At 41.2% G+C, this 23,196-nt stretch overlaps 1 protein-coding gene across 1 annotated transcript in view; it reads left to right on the top strand.

Annotated features, from left to right (window-relative positions):
- Nucleotides 1–23,196, top strand: part of ADGB (androglobin) — a 463,044-nt gene that overhangs the window by 312,707 nt on the left and 127,141 nt on the right. The window lies entirely within an intron of this gene.

Genomic DNA, 23,196 nt, shown 5'->3' on the forward strand with positions numbered 1-23,196 from the left:
TTTCACAATTTTTTGAGACCCAAAACGTTTTCATTTTTCCATCGATGGAGCTGTGTGAAGGCTTGTTTCTTCAGCTATAGTTTTAACTGATACCATGTTGGGGTACATACAAAGGTTTGATTTTTTTTTTTGGCAGCTTAAAAATGGTAATTTTGGCAGTTCCATTTGTTTCCTTTATGGCATATTGCAGTCTTTAAGGAAACTGAGCTAGGCTTCATAGGAGTACAAATATGATGTTGACGGGGGCCTTCAGTGAGCCATGTCAACCCATTAGCACCTTGATATCTCATTGTGGGTTGGCTTATGGTTGCCAGAACTCTGTGCCTGCTCCATACACCCACACCCTAATGCTGGTGTACATTTACATCAGGGTACACAAAGGAGTTAAAACACAAAATGATATAGCTTGTCCCACAAAAAAGACCTCATATATCTGCATTGATGTAAAAAAATAAAATTAAAAAATGTTGCAGTGCATAAACGCATAGCTGAAAATGGTGTCTGGTCCTATAGGGTTAAATCTAAGTACATTAATTTTGTTTTCTATAAAGAGTTTAGTACACAACTGAGCCAAGGTCATCGAATCTGTATGATATTGGAAAGTATATATACAGGCTGAGAGTGAAAAATATAAAACTATGTCTGTGAGGCAAAAACATTGAACTTACTCTTTTTAATAATGCCATTTCATCTATTCTTATCATTTTGTTATTTTTTATACATTTTATATTTAGAATAGTGTTTATACCCAAAATAAAAATACTTTTAATAGATGACTAGACTAGAATATAGAAGCCACGAGATGATTGTGTTTGAGCATGAAAGGACTTTCAGCCCAAAGATAAGGCCGATCCAAGTTCACATTATAATTGGAGTTCTGAGACCTTGATGATCTGTTTTTTATTCCTCAGTTGTCTGATGCTTCAAGCGCTCCAATAGCATTTTGTTAGCAGAGACAAAATGATGTGCTTTATTAAATTTCAAGGTATTTCATGCTTATTATTGACCTCCTAAAACACTGTTGACGAAACAGTTCTCATGCACTAATGATTCAAGAAAATTCCTTTGAGCTTTACATTGAATTGACATTATATGAAATTTGAAAGAGACGAAAGGCACAAGATACAAAGCATTTTTTTGTTTTAATAACCATAATCTTGTTATTAATTGTGTTAGAGGAAATATTTAAGAAAATGATGATAATGGTTTAATGACATCCTCTGATCTTTCTCTGTGAATAATACAACATGTAAAAGTGTAATGACTTGAAAATACATTTTCATTTAGATCCTCAGTGCTAGGGAGGCTGACGACCTCTGAAAGTGATGATAGTTGAGAACAGAAGTCAAACACATAGTACAAAGGAGATATTTATATTTCTCAATAAATTTGATGGCGATACAGATGTGCTCAAAAGTTTACATACCCGGCAAAATGTTTGCTTTATTGGCCTTTTTTGTAGAGAATATGAATAACACCAAACCTTTTTCTCCACTCATGGTTAGTGGTTGGGTGAAGCCATTTATTGTGAAACTACTGTGTTTCACTATGTGAAATTAGAAATATGTTTTATGGACAGATACTGTGTTTCTCCAAAAATAAGACAGTGTCTTATATCATTTTTTGCTCTTAAAATTGTTTAGGGCTTATTTCCAGGTATTGTCTTATTTTTTTCCTTGCCCAACAATCCACATTTTTTCTTAACACAAAAATCAACATTAATTCAAATATAATCATGTCATCACACATACTGAACATACACATGTACAGTTGTTCTCAAAAGGTTACATACCCAAACAGAATTTTTGCTTTCTTGGCCTTTTTTCAGAGAATATGAATGATAACACCAAAACTTTTTCTTCACTCATGGTTGGTGGTTGGGTGAAGCCATTTATTGTCAAACTGCTGTTTTTCTCTTTTTAAATCATAATCACAACCCAAAACATCCAAATGGCCCTGATCATAAGTTCACATACCCTGGTGATTTTGACCTAATAAGATGCACAGAAGTTGACACAAAAGGGTTTGAATGTCTACTAAAGGTAACATCCTCACCTGTGACCTGTTAGCTTTTATACACAAATACTGATTAGAAGCAGAGTACGGTAAGTTTCTGGGATCCAGACAGACTATTGAATCTTTCATCCAGCCACTAACATTTCTGGATTGTGAGTCATGGGGAAAGCAAAAGAATTGTCAATGGATCTACGGGAAAAGGTAGTTGAGCTGTATAAAACAGGAAAGGGATACAAAAAGATATCCAAGGAAATAATAATGCCAGTCAGCAGTGTTCAACCTGTGATTAACAAATGGAAAATCAGGGTCTCTGTAAAAACAAAACCACAGTCAGGTAGACCACAAAAATTTTGTCCACAACTGCCAGGAAAATTTTTCAGGATGCAAAGAAAACCCCACAAATAGCATCAGCTGAAATACAGGACTCTCTGAAAACTAGCAGTGTGGATGTTTCAAGATGCACAATAAGGAGGCACTTGAAGAAAAATGGACTGCATGGTTGAGTCGCCAGAAGAAAGCCATTACTGTGCTAATGCCACAAAGTATCTCGCCTACAATAGGCAAAACAGCAGAGAAGCAAGCCTCAAAATTTCTGGAACAAGGTAATTTGGAGTGATGAGACCAAAATTGAACTTGTTGGCCACAACCATAAACTTTACATTTGGAGAGAGGTCAACAAGGCCTATGATGAAAGGAACACTTCCTACTGTAAAGCATGGAGGTGGATCGCTGATGTTTTGGGGATGTGTGAGCTACAAAGGCGCAGGAAACTTGATCAGAGTTGAAGGAAAGATGAATACAGCAAGTTAGAAAAAATACAGAGAAAAACCGAATGCCTCACCGTGTCAAAGTGCCTGGTAGCCTTGAATTTGCCAGCAGCGATCCAAACAATTCCATCTTATTGTCGGATTACAATGAGAGGAAGAAAAAATTTGTCGGATCACACAGCTGAATAGTCAAAAACAATTCTTTACATTCTATGACTAAGGGCTGATAGCCAGAAATGCGTAAGAATGTGACTCTGTTTTTATCTATTTGTGGATATATCTACATGTTTTTATGATGGTGTGAAATAAAGAAGAATTGTTTTTGATTATTCAGCTGTGTGATCCGAATACAGCACGTTATCAGCAAATACCGGAGGCAAATTTGCACTCATCAGCCCGGAAGCTGCGCATGGGACGTACTTGGACATTTCAACCTGACGTTCCAAAACACAGGGCCAAGTCGACCTGTCATTGGCTACAGTAGAACAAAGTGAAGGTTCTTCCGTGGCCATCTCAGTCTCCTGACCTCAATATCATATCTCAAGCGCGCAGTTCATGCTAGACAGCCCAGAAATTTACAAGAACTGGAGGCTTTTTACAAAGAAGAGTTGGCAGCTTTACCATCTGAGAAAATAATGAACCTCATCCACAATCACCACAAAAGACTTCAAGCTGTCATTGATGTTAGAGGGGTCAATACACAATATTAAGAATTGGGGTGTGTGAACTTTTGATTAGGGTCATTTGGAAGTTTTGGGTTGTGATTATGATTTGAAAAGAGAAAACACAGTAGTTTGACAATAAATGGCTTCACCCAACCACTAACCATGAGTGGAGAAAGTTTTGGTGTTATCATTCATATTCTCTGGAAAAAGGCCAAGAATTCAAAAATTCTGCCAAAATATTTAAACTTTTGAGCACAACTGTATATTACATGCAGTATTATATACTCGGCAAGTGAAACAAGATTGCAACAAGTCTTGTTAAAGGGAACCTGTCACCAGATCTTCGCAATATATTAATACCTCTTTTACAGCAGTCTAGCAACCTTTATATAACTCACCAACACCCTATGAATCTCCCCCAAAAATACCTTTTATAATCCTCCTCCCATACGACATGGTCCAATCTGACTGACATAACTGGTCTTGCTCTGCACCTCCACTATCCCTACAATTGTCACCCTCCTGCCCTGCTTCATGGCGCATGACCTGTAATGGACTGGTGCTGGGAGAGGCCAAAGAGCGCTGATGACCTGGAAGTAAAGCTGACCCATGCGCATTATACTACTTTGCTCTTTCCTCAGCAGTGCAGAGTGAAGTACGTCTGCGCAGGAGCGAGATTAGGGGTGCTATGTGGATGATGTAAGATTCATCATCCTCATGAAGCAGAGCAGGATGACAGTGATTGTTGGGATAAAGGAGGCGCCAGACAAAACCAGAGACGCCAGTCATACTGGACCATGCTGTATAGGGGGATTATGAAAGATATTTTTTGGCATATGCAGATGGAGTTAGAGACTTATATGCAGGTTGCTAAACTGCTGTAAAAGAGGCATTAGATTTGGTGGTTTAGTTTTAAAGGCAAAATTTGGTGACGGGTTCCCTTCAGAGGGAAATTGTCATGTTCTTCATTGCTAGTAACCTGCAGATATTGGGTTAATCTGCAGGCTAATAAAGCTACTGGGAGGAAATAAATTGCTGGCTTTCAGTCACAGAGGCATGTCAGAGTGGCTTCAGTCGCCACTTAGTACATAGTGAGCGGCAACTTTTACCGCACCTTGGCAATATGACTGACAGCCGACTCAGCAGTGTATCAGTGCAGAGTCGCCTCTGTCATAATGCCAGGGCGTGGTTACAGCTGTCCATCACTGTGTGCTGAGCAATAAATTAATGTGAAAACTTGGCACGACTAGTGGTGGATTCCTTGTCTTTTTTCCTGAACTCACCACTAGGTTGGATTAATTGCCTTATTCCTGGTGTTTCCCTTAACCAGGATACCTGTACCCTCGGACTAGTTATCTACTGGGACAACCCCCATACTTCTTAGTACATACACTTGGTACATTAATGATGGTGTATACGACTGAAACATCTGCTACTGTATGTACTGGACCACATTAAATCTCTTCACTGCAATTTCTTTCGTGTGTGCCAAGTTTTCACATTAATCTATATGGTTTGGGATCCTACATGGGCACCACCTATTAGTTGTAATAATGTCTTTTCTTGCTAGTGTGTACTGAGCAATGACTGAAGCCACCAGGCACGCCTCTGTAACTGAAAGTCATAGCTTATGCTGGGAGGAATAAATTTCAAAACCTAGCAGACATGTTTCTCTAGCCCTGCTACTATTGTAATGAAGTCAAAATAATTAATTTTTTGCTTTTCATTCACTTTTTTGAATTGGAAAACATTTTTCATCACTTCAAAGAAAGCTCATTTCCTCCCGGTAGCCAGTTTTTCAGTGGTGATGGGTAACTTTAGAACACTATTAGTCTGCAGATTTAACCCAATATCTGCAGATTAGGAGCATTTGAGGACATAACCGGTTCCATGTAATGTCTTATATTCTGGGGTTTCTGTTTCTTTTGATAGCAAGTATGAAGCTCTGTTCTTCCTGTCAAACTTACGAAAACTTCTACAGAACTACGGTTAGACCTAGTTAGTTAGATTTTTAAGATCAAAATTTAGTCTCTATGAATCATTAGCAAGTTATATACAATTTATTATCTCATTCATATGTTAGTGTGGTTTTGAAAGTTCTAAGACACTGAAAAGATAAAGGTGATTTCTCAAAGAGTTTACACTAGAAAAGAATACTACAAACAGGCATATACATCTCTCACCATGCATTGAAAAAGAGAATCTTTTTTGTCATTACAATGGGTACCATTCCAAATCTGCTGACCGGCAGTGGATTCATATGCAGAAGCAGAAATGTATAGGCACAAGCTCGGCGTTAGAAATTGCTCTGTGTTTCTGGTTCCAATGGTGAGCTTAGTCATAGTGTGTAAGAAAGCATTATAGAAGAGAAAATTTAAAAGAAAAATCCACCAATTGTGAGAGACATCCGTTGCAATTAATGCAAATGTACACGAGAACAACATGCAGATTTATGAAAAATACAAAAAAGAAAATAATATACATTGTATCAGTTAAATTTGCACCACCATGATGCTTTGTTATGCTCTATGACTAGGAGCACCACCAGCGCCAGAAACACATCAGAGTGTTTTTGAACCACCAGAATGTGTAAATTTTAACTTTGTTATTAATATGGAATAAAGTTTGAAAATGTTATACATTTTTGGATATACCCATCCACTTCTTTTTTTTTTTTTTTGCAAACAAAAACTGGTGTATAGTATTTGCAAATAGTTGCACAAAAATGCTACTTTTGGAGAAAAAAAATTGGGTGGGCTTAAAGTAAGGGGAAATCGTCATATACAGCAAAACAAATTCAATATTATTTACACAGTAAAGTAGCAGAAATCTATTCCACCCGATAGCTGAAGATTTCTGATTCTGGTGCTCATGAGCCCCAAAAGATGTGTTGTGTAAACCCCGCTTTAGGGGTGACAAAAGAGGTTCACATACTGTATGTTGCCGGTGTTGTCCAAATCAGTTTGTCAATTGATTGTAGACAAGAACATACACACAGCAACAGTTGGTGTACAAGGCTTGTCTGGTCTCATGTACCAAGACACAGGTTTTTATTTCACCCACTTTAAAAAGGGGAACGGCTCAGTACATTGCCTAGCACGGGTATGTAAGTTTAAGGACAAAGGTCGTAAATCATGGATTCTGCCAGCTGCCACCAAGAACTAGCTAAAACCATCTCTCAATGTAACAACCATTTTAAGCACTACCTGCCAACACCCTGTCTCATTGCCTTTATGAACAAGACATATAAAGCGATCACAAAGTCAAAGTTATTAAAGCTATATATATTTATATAATTGCCTTGTAATGTTTTCATTTCCTGTTCAGATGTCACCGTATCCCAGAATTCCAAGCGGAGGAAGTTCACCGACCGCCATATTGGGACACCCAAGTGATGGGTGTCTCAATATGGAAACTGCTGCTGGTACCATCTTATTGCACGGTACCACCAGCGGAACACCGTCACACCATATGCCGTACGCACCACACACTCACACACTCTATACGCTGTACGCACCACACACACTGTTAAGCGTCGGATTTCTGTTGCTGCACAGCGAGAATCCCGAGCCTTACTTCCAGCGGTCTCCCATTCCTCTCCAGCCGCAAAGGAGGTTGCTCAGCAAACTTGTTGGTCCAGGCGCTCTGCCCAGACCAGCTCCTTGGGTTTACTTGCTGCTGCCACCTCTGGCACATCTATGGCAATACATGCTGCTCAGCAGCAAGATTCTCCAGGGACCAAGTCCCCATGTCAGGCCACTGAGCATGCCCGTGAAGTGATCTCCCATTGGAGATCGAAGATCACGTGCTCAGGTCCTGCTCGTGTTCGGTCTGGCCCATCCGAGAAGCCAGAAAGGTCCTGGATGTTCGCGGCTATAAAAGGTTCGCATGGCCGCTCGGCCATGCGCTAGGATAGTCTGTAAATACAGTCTATGTGGAGTGAGTGATGTATGCACGTATGATTGTCTCTGGTGAATGACTCATTAAGAAACCCCTACCCTTGGTACGCATGTTTTGTGCAGCCTAGCCTGCTAGCGCCCAGGCTTAGGTGTAGGTAGGACAGAGGTTTAGTCAGGCATCAGTCCTCACCAGGGACTCGGCACGCCTCAGTGCACGTGTTCCACTTCATAGCCAGCGTCTATAGCGGCGCTCGCGGCAGCGACGCCGCGCGCTCAGTGGACCTAGAGGGACTCTAACCCCATGTCCTTGGGGTAGAGTTCTGTGGCCGTACACTGTGCGCTCTTTTGGCCGGGCTCTGTGAGCTAAACAGGCTCCGGCATTTACGTTCAGCGGTTGTACGACTCTGTGCATTAACAGAGTTCGCTCCTGTTCACAAAGGGTGACGTAACCAACGTGTGACTGTTTTTACGCTGCTCTATTCTTCCGCCATTACTTAGTGTTAGGAGTCAGATTTCTGCCCGTACTATGCAGGAATCTAGACCCTCACATTCTGCAGTCTCCTGCTCATTGTCTACTGCAGAAGATATTGCAGAGGAGATTTCCTTGCAGCAACTCTCTCCGGAGGCTAAGTCCTTCTTTCCATCTTCTGAGCATGCTCGTGGAACGAGCCCCCATTGGTGTTCGGGAGTCAGGTGCTCGGGTCCTGCTCCTAATCCCATTGGTTCAGCTAAGAGTTTTGGAGACTTCCGGAGGGTCCCGTTTGCTATAAAAAGTGCGCATGGCTGTTCCACCATGCGCTAGTATAGTCATACTTGCTGCTGTGTGTATGTTGATGGATGCATGATCTGGTGAATGACTCATTTGAAACCCCATTCCTATGATATTACGTCTGTGTGAGGGAATGAGTTATAGCCAGTATTAGTGCCAGCGCGCCATTGCTCCACAAGCACACCTGCTAGCGTCCAACATCGCGCCTGCGTTATTGCGGTGTTATCTTACTGCAAGTCCCACGCCGAGCTGCTGTAGCAGTTTTTGTGTGCGTTCGCGGTTGCAACACTGTGCACACGACTGTTTACGGTAGGTCTTGGGGGATGTAGTGCCGTCATCCTGAACTACTCCGGTGACCATTTACCGCTTATGTGCCGCTGAGTCTCTGTGCCTCTAACAGGCTCAGTGCAGTTATATTTATTTGTATTAGCAGCTCTGTGAGTACAACAGAGATTGCTTTTGTGCACCTGGGTGATATCTAGCCCTGTGCACACTACCTCCTGATTGCTCTGCCACCACCTAGCAGCGGTTTAAACATCTACTGCACGGTGGACCCCGAGTGGCGAACGCACTTTATTTATATTTTTTATTTAGTGCATTCCACCACTCCTAACACTTGGCAGCAGTGTACCACCTCTGCACGGTGGACCCCGGGCTGCGAACGCACCTACTATTATTTTAGAATTTGGTGCGTTTCACCAGCCCTAACACACACACTCTATACGCCATACGCACCACACACACTCACACTCTCACACACTCACATACTCACACACACTCTCACACACACTCAGACTAACACAATCAGACTCACACACTCACATTCACACTCTCACACTCTCATACTCAGTTAAACACACTCACACAAACACTGACACTCACACTCACTCTGACATCCACACTCACATTCACACTCACATTCACATTCTCCTGCTGTAATGTCAGTATTGTCTTTTGCTTCCTCCCCTGCCCAGGAGCTGTGGTATGTTCTGTACACGGTTAGACACAGGGATGAGTGTGTCTGACCGTGTATGGAGCATAAACATCATTAGTCCGTATAAATTAATGAAAACCCATTCAATGCAAGATATAAACAAGGTTACCCACTGAACTGGACAAACACAGGAATGTTATGGTTTAAAAATACATTTTATTATTTTTACACAATTTTTTTTGATATGTTGACAAAACCAATTATAATGATGCCTCTAGCCAAACAGATCACATTTCATTCCAGCTCTTTATATGTATTAATCAAAGCTACACAATGTACTAAGGTTCATATATGGGCTAATCCATATAGATATAACAAAGTGTTAATACAGACATCCAATAAAGCAGTAATTAATACACTGATGTAAAAGTGCTATAGGGCCTAAATACATTATTAGTATATAGCAGCAACAAAATTAACAACTGAATTAAATTAAGGTGCTAGTGCTACAACATATCAAAATGCCACAGCATAATCTCCAGATCATGATTTTATATAAATCAAAATAAAGTGCCTAGTGCCACATGTTCTATGAATCTTGTCTGCATAATAACTTTTACATTTGTCTGTTTCAAAGGACCAAACCCAATGACCAAAATGCATGTGACTACTGTTAGCCGTTGCAATTAACTAAATACCTTTATAAAGATTTGTTACCTGATTAGTGGAATCGCCTGGATCTGCCACCCACCCAAACGTACATTTGGATATATTCTTCTTCTGGGGGCATGGTTGACAGGGTAAATTGGGGATGTATTTATCCAGTTCACCAACCAATCACTATGCTCACATCCTATATTTAAAATTAATCAACCAATCATTATAATGCATAACTATCCGAAAATAGGACCTTTCTGGTCATGTGACCTAATCTCCAGCATTAAATGTTTTGCAGAAAAGGACTTTTTCGGCCACCTGATTCAGCCTGCATAGCTGTTACAGAAAGGACCTTTCCGGTCACATGACTCCCTTTTTATTGGTCTATCTCATTACCCCAGCCTATATATGGAGCATACCTGATATATTAATTTAATATAGCATACATTTAATGGAGCATAATCACTTGGTCACTAAAATACCACTATGAACCATTGTGAACCCCACTAACATACTATTAATCACTATCAAATGTAGGGACTTCAAAAAATAAAATACATGTGAACACCTTGATACAATGACGCATGCCCGATGACTGCTATGGTCACAGGGGGTACTCCTAGCTTCGGCGGCAATGAGGCAAATGCATTCAGCCAGAGTGTACTGAACTGAAGTCACCGTCCCACCAGTTGCCAGAGACGGGAGATCCCGACCAACATTCATGCGCAAATCAAGGTTTATATATCAATACCTATTCCTGAGGTGATAATTAAAGTGCTTAATTTATACTCATTACTTGTTAATAAAATCCATAGACCAATATCCAATATATACTGTATATCATGCATACAGCAATGCTACATACAGAAGTGATGATTTATAAGTGATAATAAAATATTTGACCACTAGTGAACCTAAGTTATAAATAAATCACTATATGAAACATTGCCTTATATATCCTTACACGGAATATACATAATTATTAAACACATAATTATACATGTAAAAAGATCCTAACAATGTTTTCTAACCAAAAGTGAAGCTGCCTAAAAGGCCACAATGTTAATGATATGATTGGAGTCCCATACAACATGTCTCAAAAGGTGAGATAATAGATGTGGCTTCATTATAGCAATGGTCCATTGATAGTTGGTATATCCACTGACAGGTGATATTCATAGGATGGTTTTTTAGAGCTGGATGTGATGACTATATGAAAAATTATCAAAATTGAAAAAGGGTTTTGTTTTGACTGTGTTCAGACAGGCTTTACATAAGCCGCATGGGAAAAAGCCGGCATTTGGGGTTTAAATGGATTTTTTTGTTACATTTGTTAGGATCATATAGGCTGTGCACCAAAGTATCCCTCAGATTTTTGGATCTTCGGGCTGTTAGTAATGGTTTTTCAGGTAGAATATCTTTTAAAATTGGATCTGTAAATAACACTTTCCAGTGTGTGCTGATAGCTTCTCTAAACTGACCCCATTTATTATGGTATGTGGTAATCATTCTAATATGTTCTGAATTTTTGGATTCTTCACTCGTCCCTGATCTCCTTGTTTCTTGATACAATAAATCATTTCTAGAGCATTTTGATTCCCTTTTATATCCTCTCCTGATGGTCCTCTTACTATAGCCTCTTTCTTGAAAACGACTTGCAAAATCACAGAATTGAGTTTCAAAATCTTCTGCATTGGTGCATATTCTTTTGGCTCGTAAAAACTGCCCTATTGGAATCCCTCTAATTGTAGCTGGTGGATGTGATGAGCTGGCATGTAAAAATGAATTGGTTGCATTTGGTTTCCTGTACAAGTTAGTAAATCTCCCTTAGTATCCACTTTGATAGCGAGGTCAAGAAACTCTACACTTTTTCCGTAGTTGAAACCAAGCTTAAAATTCAATTCATTTTTGTTCAAATGTTCCATAAGCATATTTATATCCTCTTCTGATCCCTCCCATATGAACCAGATATCGTCTATGTACCTGATCCAGCCTGAAATCAGACTGGAATGAGGTACAGGTTCACAAACGAAAATTTCTTGTTCCCATGCCCCAAGAAACAGATTGGCATATGACGGGGCACAGCTAGCACCCATTGCCATACCCTGAGTTAGCAAATAGGTACAGTTCTTAACCGTAAATATGTTGTGTGTTAAAGCATATTCCAATAGTAGTAATAGCAACCGAATCATATCCTTGTCTATACTACTGGAGTTTAAATACCATTCTGTAGCTTTTAATCCATCTTTGTGACTTATAGAAGTGTAGACTGACTCTACATCGGCGGTTACCATCACTGCATCGTCACTGAGATGTACATTATCCAGTCTACGTAGGACTGAATTCATGTCTTGTACATAAGAAGGTAATTCACTTACCAATGGTTTCAAGTAGTGATCAATTATCCTTGTAACCATTTCACACAGACTTCCATTTCCAGATACGATCGGTCTTACGGTGGGGTCAAGGGGATTTTTGTGAATTTTAGGGATCAGACATAATGTAGGAAGGCGTGGATGCATTTCCTTTATGACATCTACCAATTTTTTCAGGATCACTCCACCTACAAAGGCATCCTCCAATATTTTGATTGACTAATACTGAAAAGAATTAATTGGGTTAAGATGTAGTTTGCAGTAACAATTTTTATCACTTAGCAGTTTTAGGGCTTGTTTTTTGTACAAATCGTTGGGCCAAATTACTAAATTGCCGCCCGTATCAGCCAGTTTAAACACCACATTGGTCAACAAACTCTTTATTGTCTCGCTCTCTGCCCTGCTGAATTGGATGCACCAAAACCACTATCATGTAGTTGTTAAATTACCATGGTTACCAACTTAGTGAACACTTCCACAGCAGGACAGAGACCAAGAGATGCAAATTTCTTAGATTTATTAATTAAAGCAGTTGGAAAGAGTGGACTTACCAATGTGGTGTTACTTTCTTCCTCCAAGGCTTCAAGGTTAGCCAATGTGTTGTGAGTTCATTCTCTGGTTCACCAGTTGTGAGTTCTCCTTCCAGACTCCCTCTGGTGGTAATAGGAGGTAGCGAGGCTGATTTGATCGGTGGAGATCTGCCACCTGAGAATGAGGATGACGATTGGATCTCAGGAGTCTCAGATTGGATTTAAGACAGCCAACGCCCTATTCAGTTGCTGGTGATTCCTTCTGCTTGTCAGGTTTTGGTTCTCAACTCTGTTCCAGTCAGATCAAGCTAAGTTCCTCTGCTAATGTTCACACTTGATTTTGTTGTTCTATTCAGTTTTTTGTGTGGCCAGCCAGCCCGGCTTGGGCTGTGCTGAATTTCCACTTTTATTTATCTGTGTTTGCCGATTTGCTTTTTGTCCCTTATTAGATTGGCCTCTTTTTGCTCTGTCTCAGAACATTTCAGAGTGCTGATATGGTGGAAGAAGTCTAGTGACTTCAGGGTTAATTTTGCTATCAGAAGTGTTGGACATTATTTTTGTAGGGTTTTTTTGCAGATTGCAGACAGTGTCTTTCCTTTCCTATCCTATCTAGTTAGTTTGGGCCCCATCGTTTGCTCAGCCTATTTTCCTACCTGTGTTTGTGTTTTCATCTTGTTTCAATACATGTGGGGGCTGTCTATTCCTTTGGGGTCTGCTCTGGGGCAGTTAGTTTTCCCTTTTATTGCTTTAGGCTTATTTAGTCCTCCGGCCGTGACGAGGCGTCTAGGTTCATCGTAGGCAAAACTCACGGCTGCTGCTAGTTGTTGTGGTAGGATCAGGGATCTGCAATCTGAATAGTTACCAACCTCTCTGGTTTTTCTGAGCTTAGCATGTTTAGGTTTTTTCCTCCTCGGTGACCCATTCATAACAGAATCACCAGCCATACCACAGATTCTAGGGTACTCAAAAGCAGGAAAAACCTGTCAAAAAAGAAAAAAAAAGTGTCAATTTTTTTTTTTTATATTTTTTTCCTTTTTTTCTCTGGGGCTGTAGGAGGATTTTTTTTTCTTTTTCCTAATGGAGATTAAGCAATTGTCTGATCGTGCTGGCTGTTGAAGTGCAAGGAATTTCCTCCTACCTCATTCAGTCACATGCTGCTGAACCTAAGATCCCTACTCGTGATGTGTTTTCTGGGGATCGGTCTAAATTTCCGAATTTTAAGAATAATTGTAAATTATTTCTGGCCTTGAAGCCTAACTCATCAGGGAGCTCTGTGCAGCAGGTTAAAATTGTCATCTCCTTGCTGTGCGGCGATCCCCAGGATTGGGCTTTTTCTCTGACACCTGAAAATCCTATTTGACTAATGTGGATGCATTTTTTTTCAAGCCTTCGGGTTGTTGTATGATGAACCTAATGATGTTGATCAAGCTGAGAGAACCCTGTTGGCATTAAACCAGGGTCAGGATTCTGCAGAGTTATACTGTCAAAAATTCCGAAAGTGGGCGGTCCTTACTACATGGAATGATAGTGCATTGGCAGATCTCTTTTGGAAGGGTTTATCAGAGACCGTAAAAGATGTTATGGTGGGATTTCCTGTTCCCTCTGGTCTGGATGGCTCTATGTCATTAGCCATTCAAGTTGATCGGCGTTTACGTGAACGTAAAACTACACGGGAGGCGCTGCCATCTTTTGAACAAACGTCTGAACCTATGCAATGTGATGGGGTTTTGTCTAGGGCGCAACGTCAGGAGTTTAGAAGGCGTAATAAGCTGTGTTTTTTCTGTGGAGACGTCTCTCATACTATTTCTGTCTGCCCAAAACGAGAGAAACGTTTTGCACACACATTTGCTGTGGGCAGTATACAACCTAAGTTTCTTTTGGCAATTACTCTGATCTGCTCCTTATCCACGTTTTCCACGAAGGCTTTTGTGGATTCAGGAGCAGCGTTGAATCTGATAGATTTGGACTTTGCTAAACATTGTGGTTTTTCCATGACGCCTCTGCGGACGCCTATTCCTTTGAGGGGTATTGATGCTACTCCTTTGGCGGAGAATAAACCTCAGTTTTGGACCCAGGTGACAATGCAAGTTGCCCCAGACCACCAAGAAAATTGTACATTTTTGGTGCTACATAATTTGCATGATACTATTGTTCTGGGTTTTCCTTGGTTGCAAACTCATTAATCCAGTTTTGGATTAGAAATCTTGGTCTGTGGTGAGTTGGGGTTGTCAGTGTGTTCTTAGGGACGCTCCTGTTTTCTCCACTTCTCCTCAGTCTCATGATATTCCTGATTATCTAGCCGATTTTTCTGATGTATTTAGTGAGAGCAAGTCTGCGTCTTTGCCTCCTCATAGGAGTTATGACTGTGCAATTGAGTTGATGCCTGGGTGTAAATTTCCCAAGGGTTGGCTTTTCAACTTATCTGTACCCAAACATGATGCTATGCGATCCTATATTAAGGAGTCATTGGAGAAAGGGTCATATTAGACCATCCTCGTCACCTTTAGGTGCTGTTTTTTTTTGTGGCCAAGAAAGATGGTTCATTAAGACCGTGTATTGATTATCGTTCCCTTAACAAGATGACGGTTAAATATCAGTACCCGTTACCTCTGATGTCAGATTTATTCTCCAGAGTTAAGAATGCCTGCTGGTTTACTAAGCTTGACCTCAGGGGGCGTATAATCTTATTCGCATCAAGCATCGGGATGAATGGAAGACGGCGTTTAATACTCCGGAGGGACATTTTGAGTACCTGGTGATGCCTTTTGGGCTCAATAATGCCCCTTCTGTCTTCCAGTCCTTTATGAAATTTTCTGTGACTTTGTGGATAAGTTTTAGATCATCTATCTGGATGATATTTTGATCTTTTCTAGTGGTTGGGATTCTCATGTGGAACACATCCGGACTGTGTTCCGGATTTTGAGAGAGAATTCCCTGTTTGTTAAGGGATCGAAATGCCTCTTTGGTGTACAGAGGATTTCATTTTTGGGATTTATCTTGTCTCCATCGACTATTGAAATGGACCCGGCCAAGGTACTGGCCATTTATGATTGGGTTCAGCCTACTTCTTTGAAGGCCCTCCAGAAGTTTTTGGGTATTGCTAATTTCTATTGTAAATTTATAGGTAATTTTTCTGGTATTGTCAAACCACTGACTGATCTGACCAAGAAGGGCACTGATGTGCTGAATTGGTCTCCTGAGGCTATCTCAGAATTTCAGGAGCTTAAGCAGAGATTTACTTCAGCTCCAGTTTTACGGCAACCTGATGTCTCACTTCCATTTCAAGTGGAGGTAGATGCTTCTGAGATTGGTGCAGGAGCTGTTTTGTCCCGAAAAGACCCTGTGACTTCTAAGATGAATCCCTGTGCCTTCTTTTCTCGAAAGTTCTCCCCATCTGAACGCAACTATGACGTGGGGAATCGGGAATTGTTGGCCATGAAGTGGGCATTTGAGGAGTGGAGACATTGGTTGGAGGGAGCTAGACATTAAGTTGTGGTCCTCACCGATCACAAGAATTTGATTTATCTGGAGTCGGCCAAACGCTTGAATCCTAGACCGGCTAGATGGGCCTTGTTTTTCACGCGTTTTAATTTTGTGGTCTCTTTTCTTCCGGGCACTAAGAATGTTAAGGCAGACGCACTTTCTAGGAGTTTCTTTGCCGATTCTCTTAGTGTGACCGAGCCTACCACCATCCTAGGTGAAGGGGTAGTTCTTTCTGCCATTTCGCCCGATTTGAGACGCGCCCTGGAGGAATTTCAGTAGGATAAACCTGAGCGTTGCCCTATGGGAAAATTGTATGTTCCTGACCAGTGGAGAAAGAGAGTGATGTCTGAAATTCATTGCCCCGCATTGGCTTGTCATCCAGGTATTTTTGGTACCAGAGATTTGGTGAGTTGGTCCTTTTGGTGGTCTGCCTTATCTCGTGACGTCAGGAATTTTGTACAGTCCTGTGGGACTTGTTCTCTGTCTAAACCCTGTTCTTGTTCTAGTGGGTTGCTGATGCCCTTGCCGGTGCCCAAGAGGCCATGGACCCATATCTCAATGGATTTTATTTCTGATCTTCCTGTCTCTCAGAAGATGACTGTTATCTGGGTGATTTGTGATAGATTTTCGAAGATGGTCCATCTTGTACCACTCCCAAAGTTGCCATCTTCCGCTGAGTTGGTGCCCTTGTTTTTACAACAGGTGGTTCGGTTACATGGGATTCCTGAGAAAATTGTGTCCGACAGAGGAGTCCAGTTTGTTTCCAGATTCTGGAAAGCCTCTTGTTCCAATCTGGGAATTCAGGTATCCTTCTCCGCGTTTCATCACCAGACCAGACCAATGGACAGACTGAGAGAACAAACCAGACCTTGGAGTCTTATTTGAGATGTTTTATATCTGCTGATCAGTGCGAATTTGGCCAAGGGCAAAAATGAGACCCAATCATCCTGAACAATAGAGCTAGTTCTGCCACTTTGATGTCACCCTTTTTCTGTAATTTTGGGTTTCATCCTCGATTTTCGTCAGGGCAAGTGGAATCTTCGTCCTGCCCAGGTGTGGACACTGTGGTTAAGAGAATGCAGCAGATATGGGACCAAGTGGTAGATAAGTTGTCACTCTCTCTGGAAAAGGCCCAGCGATTTTCCAACCGGCATAGGACCATTGGTCCCCGGTTTAAAGTGGGTGATATGGTTTGGTTGTCGTCTAAGAATATTCCTATGAAGGTTGCATCTCCTAAATTTAAGCCAAGATTTATTGGTCCTTATAAGATTTTAGAAATTCTTAATCCTGTTTCGTTTCGATTGGCTCTTCCAGTTACGTTTAAGATCCATAGCGTATTTCACAAATCTCTGTTGAAGAGGTTTGTTGAGCCAGTGGTTCCTATGGCAGCACCTCCTGACCCTGTGTTGGTTGAAGGCAATGTGGAATATGAGGTAGAGAAAATATTGGATTCTCGTTTGGTTAGACGGAGATGCCAGTATTTGGTCAAATGGAAGGGTTATGGTCAGGAGGATAATTCTTGGGTCTCTGCCTCAGATATTCATGCCAATAGATTGGTTCGTGCTTTCCACCGGGCCCATCCTGATCGGCCTGGTGGTGTGGATGAGGGTTCGGTGACCCCTCCTCAAGGGGGGGGTACTGTTGTGAGTTCATTCTCTGGTTCACCAGTTGTGAGTTCTCCTTCCAGACTCCCTCTGGTGGTAACAGGAGGTAGCGAGGCTGATTTGATGTGTGGAAATCTGCCACCTGAGAATGAGGATGACGACTGGATTCAGGAGTCTCAGATTGGATTTAAGACAGCCGAAGCCCTATTCAGTTGCTGGTGATTCCTTCTACTTGTCAGGTCTTGCTTTTCATCTCTGTTCCAGTCAGCTCAAGCTAAGTTCCTCTGCTAATGTTCACACTTGATTTTGTTGTTCTATTCAGTTTTTTTGTGTGGTCAGCCAGCCCCAGCTTGGGCTGTGCTGAATTTCCACTCTTATTTATCTGTGTTTGCAATTTACTTTTTGTCCCTTATTAGATTGGCCTCGTTTTGCTCTGTCTCAGAATATTTCAGAGTGCTGATATGGTGAGAGAAGTCTAGTGACTTCAGGGTTAATTTTGCTCTCAGAAGTGTTGGACATTATTTTTGTAGGGTTTTTTGCAGATTGCAGACAGTGTCTTTCCTTTCCTATCCTATCTAGTTAGTTTGGGCCCCATCGTTTGCTCAGCCTATTTTCCTACGTGTTTGTGTTTTCATCTTGTTTCACCGTCAATACATGTGTGGGGGCTGTCTATTCCTTTGGGGTCTGCTCTGGGGCAGTTAGTTTTTCCTTTTCTTGCTTTAGGCTTATTTAGTCCTCCGGCCGTGACGAGGCGTCTAGGTTCATCGTAGGCACGCTCCACGGCTGCTGCTAGTTGTTGTGGTAGGATCAGGGATCTGCAATCTGCATAGTTACCAACCTCTCTGGTTTTTCTGAGCTTAGCATGTTTAGGTTTTTTCCTCCTCGGTGACCCATTCATAACACCAATGCTTCCCTTTCCTCAATAGAAGACAAGTCATCTGCATTAGTAGATTTATGATAAATTCTTTTTAAAATCATTTTTTGGAAAATAAATGAAGATCTTTAATGGCTATGAATGGATCTAACCTTTGGGAAGGAGCAAAGGTAAGACCTTTCTCCAACACCCTGGTTTGAATGGCAGTAAGATTATGTCCTGACAGGTTGATTACCTTAGGACGATCATCCCTGTATTTAGAGGCTCTGGTGAAAATGTGGGCCGGTCTTCTAGAGCCATGATATCGTGTTCTGTATCCCGCAGTAGTGCTTGACATTTGCTCACTACTAGATACATTGGCCTCAGAGACAGTTGATATAGAGCTAAAGGAAGACTCCCGTTGTCTTGTCTGATTGGCATTGTTTTTCTTCCATTGCCATTTAAAGACCTTATTTTCCTCATAATTAGTTACAACTCTCTGACATTTTTTCATCTTTCTCTGACACATTTCATTTTCCCAATTTTCCATGTCCTTATTAAACTCACTAGACCAAATTTCGAGATGCTCCTTTTTAATTTCCTTTTTCATTGATTCTTCTAATTTTTCTAACTCCTCTTCAATCACAGTCAATGATTGTATATTGCTCTCAATTATAATTTTCAGGAATTCAAGGGAGCATGTTGTGGCCACGGTAGACCATCTCTTAATTAGATTGTCATCTTTAAGATCAAATGTAGGAAAGAGTTGCACACGCAATCCTCTAGGTATAATTTGTTGACTTACATAATTTTCCAATGCAGTTTTTGTCCACCAAAATCTGTTTTGTTTTTTTTTTCATGATATCTTTGTACTGTCTAAATAACTCTTTATCGGATATGGAACTGTCAACATGAGACTTGGAGGCACCAAATGCAATCTGTTTGGCTAGAGGCATCATTATAATTGGTTTTGTCAACATATCAAAAAAACATTTTGTGTAAAAATAATAAAATATGTATTTTTAAACCATAACATTTCTGTCTGTCCAGTTCAGTGGGTAGCCTTGTTTATATTGTGTACGGAGCATATCCTGGGCAGGGGAGGAAGCAAAAGACAATACTGACATTAGAGCAGGGGATCCAGTGGATTCATTTTGTGAGGTAAAATATTTCACTGACTGACTGTTTTTAAAAAATATTTTACCTCACAAAATGTATTCTCTGCGATCTCCTGCTGTAATGTCAGTATTGTCTTTTACTTCCTCCCCTGCCCAGGAGCTGTGGTATAGACAGGTCAAAGAGAGCACAGATGGGAGAAGTCAACACATGGGGAAAGAGAAAGTGGATAGGTGGGTGAGCACATGGGGGGGGGAGAGATTCTCAATGCTGTAAAGCCTGCCCCCATCATGACATTACTGCCCTCACAATGTGATAGCATCGGGCCTCCATCTAGTGTGTGTGTGTGTGTGTGTGTGTGTGTGTGTATGTATGTATGTATATATATATACGAGGGGCGATCCAAAAGTAATGATAATCAATAATAAACACAATGAATATAGTAAAAAAAACATTTTATTTTTCTACATCGTCTTTTAACAAGTCTATAGATTTAGACCATCTCTTTTCTAAACATAGAATTCCCTTCGAAAAAAATTCTTGGTCTTGACCCTCAAAAAGCTCCCCAACAGCAGTTATCACGTCGCTATTGTCAAATTTCTTGCCCCGGAGGTGTTCCTTGAGCCGAGGAAAGAGAAAGAAGTCACTGGGGGCTAGATCTGGCGAATAGGGGGGGTGTTCCACCAGTTCAAAGCCCGCTTCTTGAATGGTAGCCATGGCAACTGCAGCTTTGTGAGCCGGTGCGTTATCTTGGTGAAACAGCACTCCAGCCCGCAGTTTGCCGCGCCTTTTCTCCTTGATAGCCTCCCGCAATCTTCTTATTTGTTCTGCGTAGTAGGAGCCCGTAATAGTGGCTCCCTTCTCCAAATAGTCCACCATAATAATTCCTTCACCGTCCCAAAAAACGGACACCATAACCTTCCCTGCTGAGCTTGACACTTTGCATTTCTTCGGTGTCGGTTCGTCGGCTCGTTTCCATGTCATCGATTGTTGTTTAGTTTCGGGATCAAAGTGGTGGATCCAGGTCTCATCCAAGGTCAAAAAAACGTGACAAAAAATTCTCCTTGTCTGCTTGGAACTTTTCGAGATTTGCTATTGAAATGTCAACTCGTTTCTTCTTTTGCTCGTCGGTTAACATTTTTGGCACCCAACGTGCGGAGACCTTTCTCACATGCAATTCTTTTGCAAGGATTCTTTGAATACTGCCATATGAGATCCCTGTGACCTCAGCTACATGCCTGATAGTCACTCTTCGATCTGCCAACACAACTTCTTCATCTTTTTTCACGTTTTCTTCATTGAGGGACGTGGATGGGCGTCCTTCGCGATGTTCATCTTCCGTCGATGTTCTTCCCAGCTTAAATTCCTTGGCCCAGCGTGCAACTGTGGAATATGGAGGAGAGGAGTCCCCCAATGTTTCCACCAAGTCGCTGTGTATGTCTTTGGTAGACATTTTTTTTCAAGCAGAGGTATTTGATGACAGCTCTGAGCTAGTTTTTTTCCATTTTGATGTTCACTCCTTGGCAGTTCATATTCAAATGAATGTAGCTCCTGGGAATCGTGGCCTATTTAAGTGATTTTATTTTTCCTAGACTAGGGGGTACCTAAGAGAGAAGAAAACATTTTATTTTAATTTGTGTGCAATAGAAATAACCAATTATCATTACTTTTGGATCGCCCCTCGTGTGTGTGTGTGTGTGTATATATATATATATATATATATATATATATATAATATACTGCTCAAAAAAAGGGAACACTATTCCATTTGCAACAGGCTGTGTGTGTCCCCTTTATTTCTTTGAGCAGTGTATATATATGTGTGTGTGTGTATGTGTGTATATATATATATATATATATATATATATATATATATATGTGTGTATATATATACACACAGTATATAATCTTTATTTATATAGCACCAACGTATTCCGCAGTACTTTACAATTCAACAGTTCATACACAACAGTCATAGGTAGAGTTGAGCGACTTTGGTCGGATCGAGTTTCATGAAACAAAATTTTTCAGATGAAACTGGTCCGACTAGAGCAAAAAAAAGTCGGAGTTTCGTCCGAAACCCGACCCCAATGCAAGTCATTGGGGAATAAAAGTCGGCATTGAGTGGATGAATGTCATCCGCTTAATGCCGACTTTTATTTCCCATTGACTTGCATTGGGGTCGGGTTTCGGACGAAACTCCGACTTTTTTTTGCTCTAGTCGGACCAGTTTCATCTGAAACAAATTTTGTTTCATGAAACCCAATCCGACCAAAGTCGCTCAACTGTAGTCATAGGTAAAAAAGTTGAAGGTGATATACAATTAAAGCAAAGATAATGAAGTCCCTGCTCATAAGAGCTTACAATCTACAATACAAAATATAAAATATCTATAATAATATAAAATGTTAAAAGAAAGCCAAGTGACGGTCAACAATCCTGGGAGACAGAGATTTGTATAGCATGGGGTCTCTTAGTATGCCATCTCTTGAACATGAAAAAGGAAAAACTCCAGCAACATAAATCCTCATTTAGCAAGGACTGTGCCTTAAACGTATCTGTTTTTTTATAGGTGTTATTATTTTATTTTTTTCTGGGCTTTTTTCCTATTTAATAAATTAACATTTCAGCACTTTCATTGTTGGAATTTTTCCTTTTTACCGTATATACTCGTATATAAGCCGAGATTTTCAGCCCATTTTTTTGGGCTGAAAGTCCCCCTCTCGGCTTATACGCGAGTCATATACCGGGGGTCAGCGGGGGAGGGGAAGCGGGGGTGTCAGATCATACTTACTCCTCCCTGGCATGTCTCTGCAGCCACCCCCACTTCTCCTGGTCTCGGGCTCCTTCCTTCTGTGGTCACGTGGTACTGTTCATTAAAGACGTGAATATGCGCATATTCATGTCTTTACTGAGCGGTACCACATGACCGCTGAAGGAAGGAAGGGAGACCATGGAGAAGTGGGGCTGCAGACATCGCGCAAGGAGAAGGTAAGTATAAGCTATATTCACCTGTCCCCGGTCCATCGCTGCGCGCTGCTCTGTCCTCTCTTCCGTGTCCTCTGTGATGTTCAGGTCAGAGGGCGTGGTGATGTAGTTAGTGCGCACCGAGCCGTCTGCTTGTACAGTCACTGACAGAAGACCCGGAATCTATGGGGCAATTTTTGGGGGCAGCATATGGGGGCATAATCTATGGAACATCTTATGGGGCATCATATGGGGGCATAATCAATGGAGCATCTTATGGGGGCATAATCAATGGAGCATCTTATGGGGGCAGCATATGGGGCGTAATCTATGGAGCAGCATATGGGGGCATAATCTATGAAGCATCTTATGGGGGCAGCATATTGGGGCATAATCTATGGAGCATCTTATGGGGGCAGCATATGGAGGCATAATCTATGGAACATCTTATAGGGCAGCATATGGGGGCATAATCTATGGAGCATCTTATGGGGCAGCATATGGGGGCATAATCTATGGAGCATCTTACTGGGCAGCATATGGGGGCATAATCTATGGGGC

This window comes from Dendrobates tinctorius, unplaced genomic scaffold (genome assembly GCF_039654945.1).
Source record: "Dendrobates tinctorius isolate UK_male_01 unplaced genomic scaffold, ASM3965494v1 ptg000250l, whole genome shotgun sequence".
Taxonomy (NCBI): domain Eukaryota; kingdom Metazoa; phylum Chordata; class Amphibia; order Anura; family Dendrobatidae; genus Dendrobates; species Dendrobates tinctorius.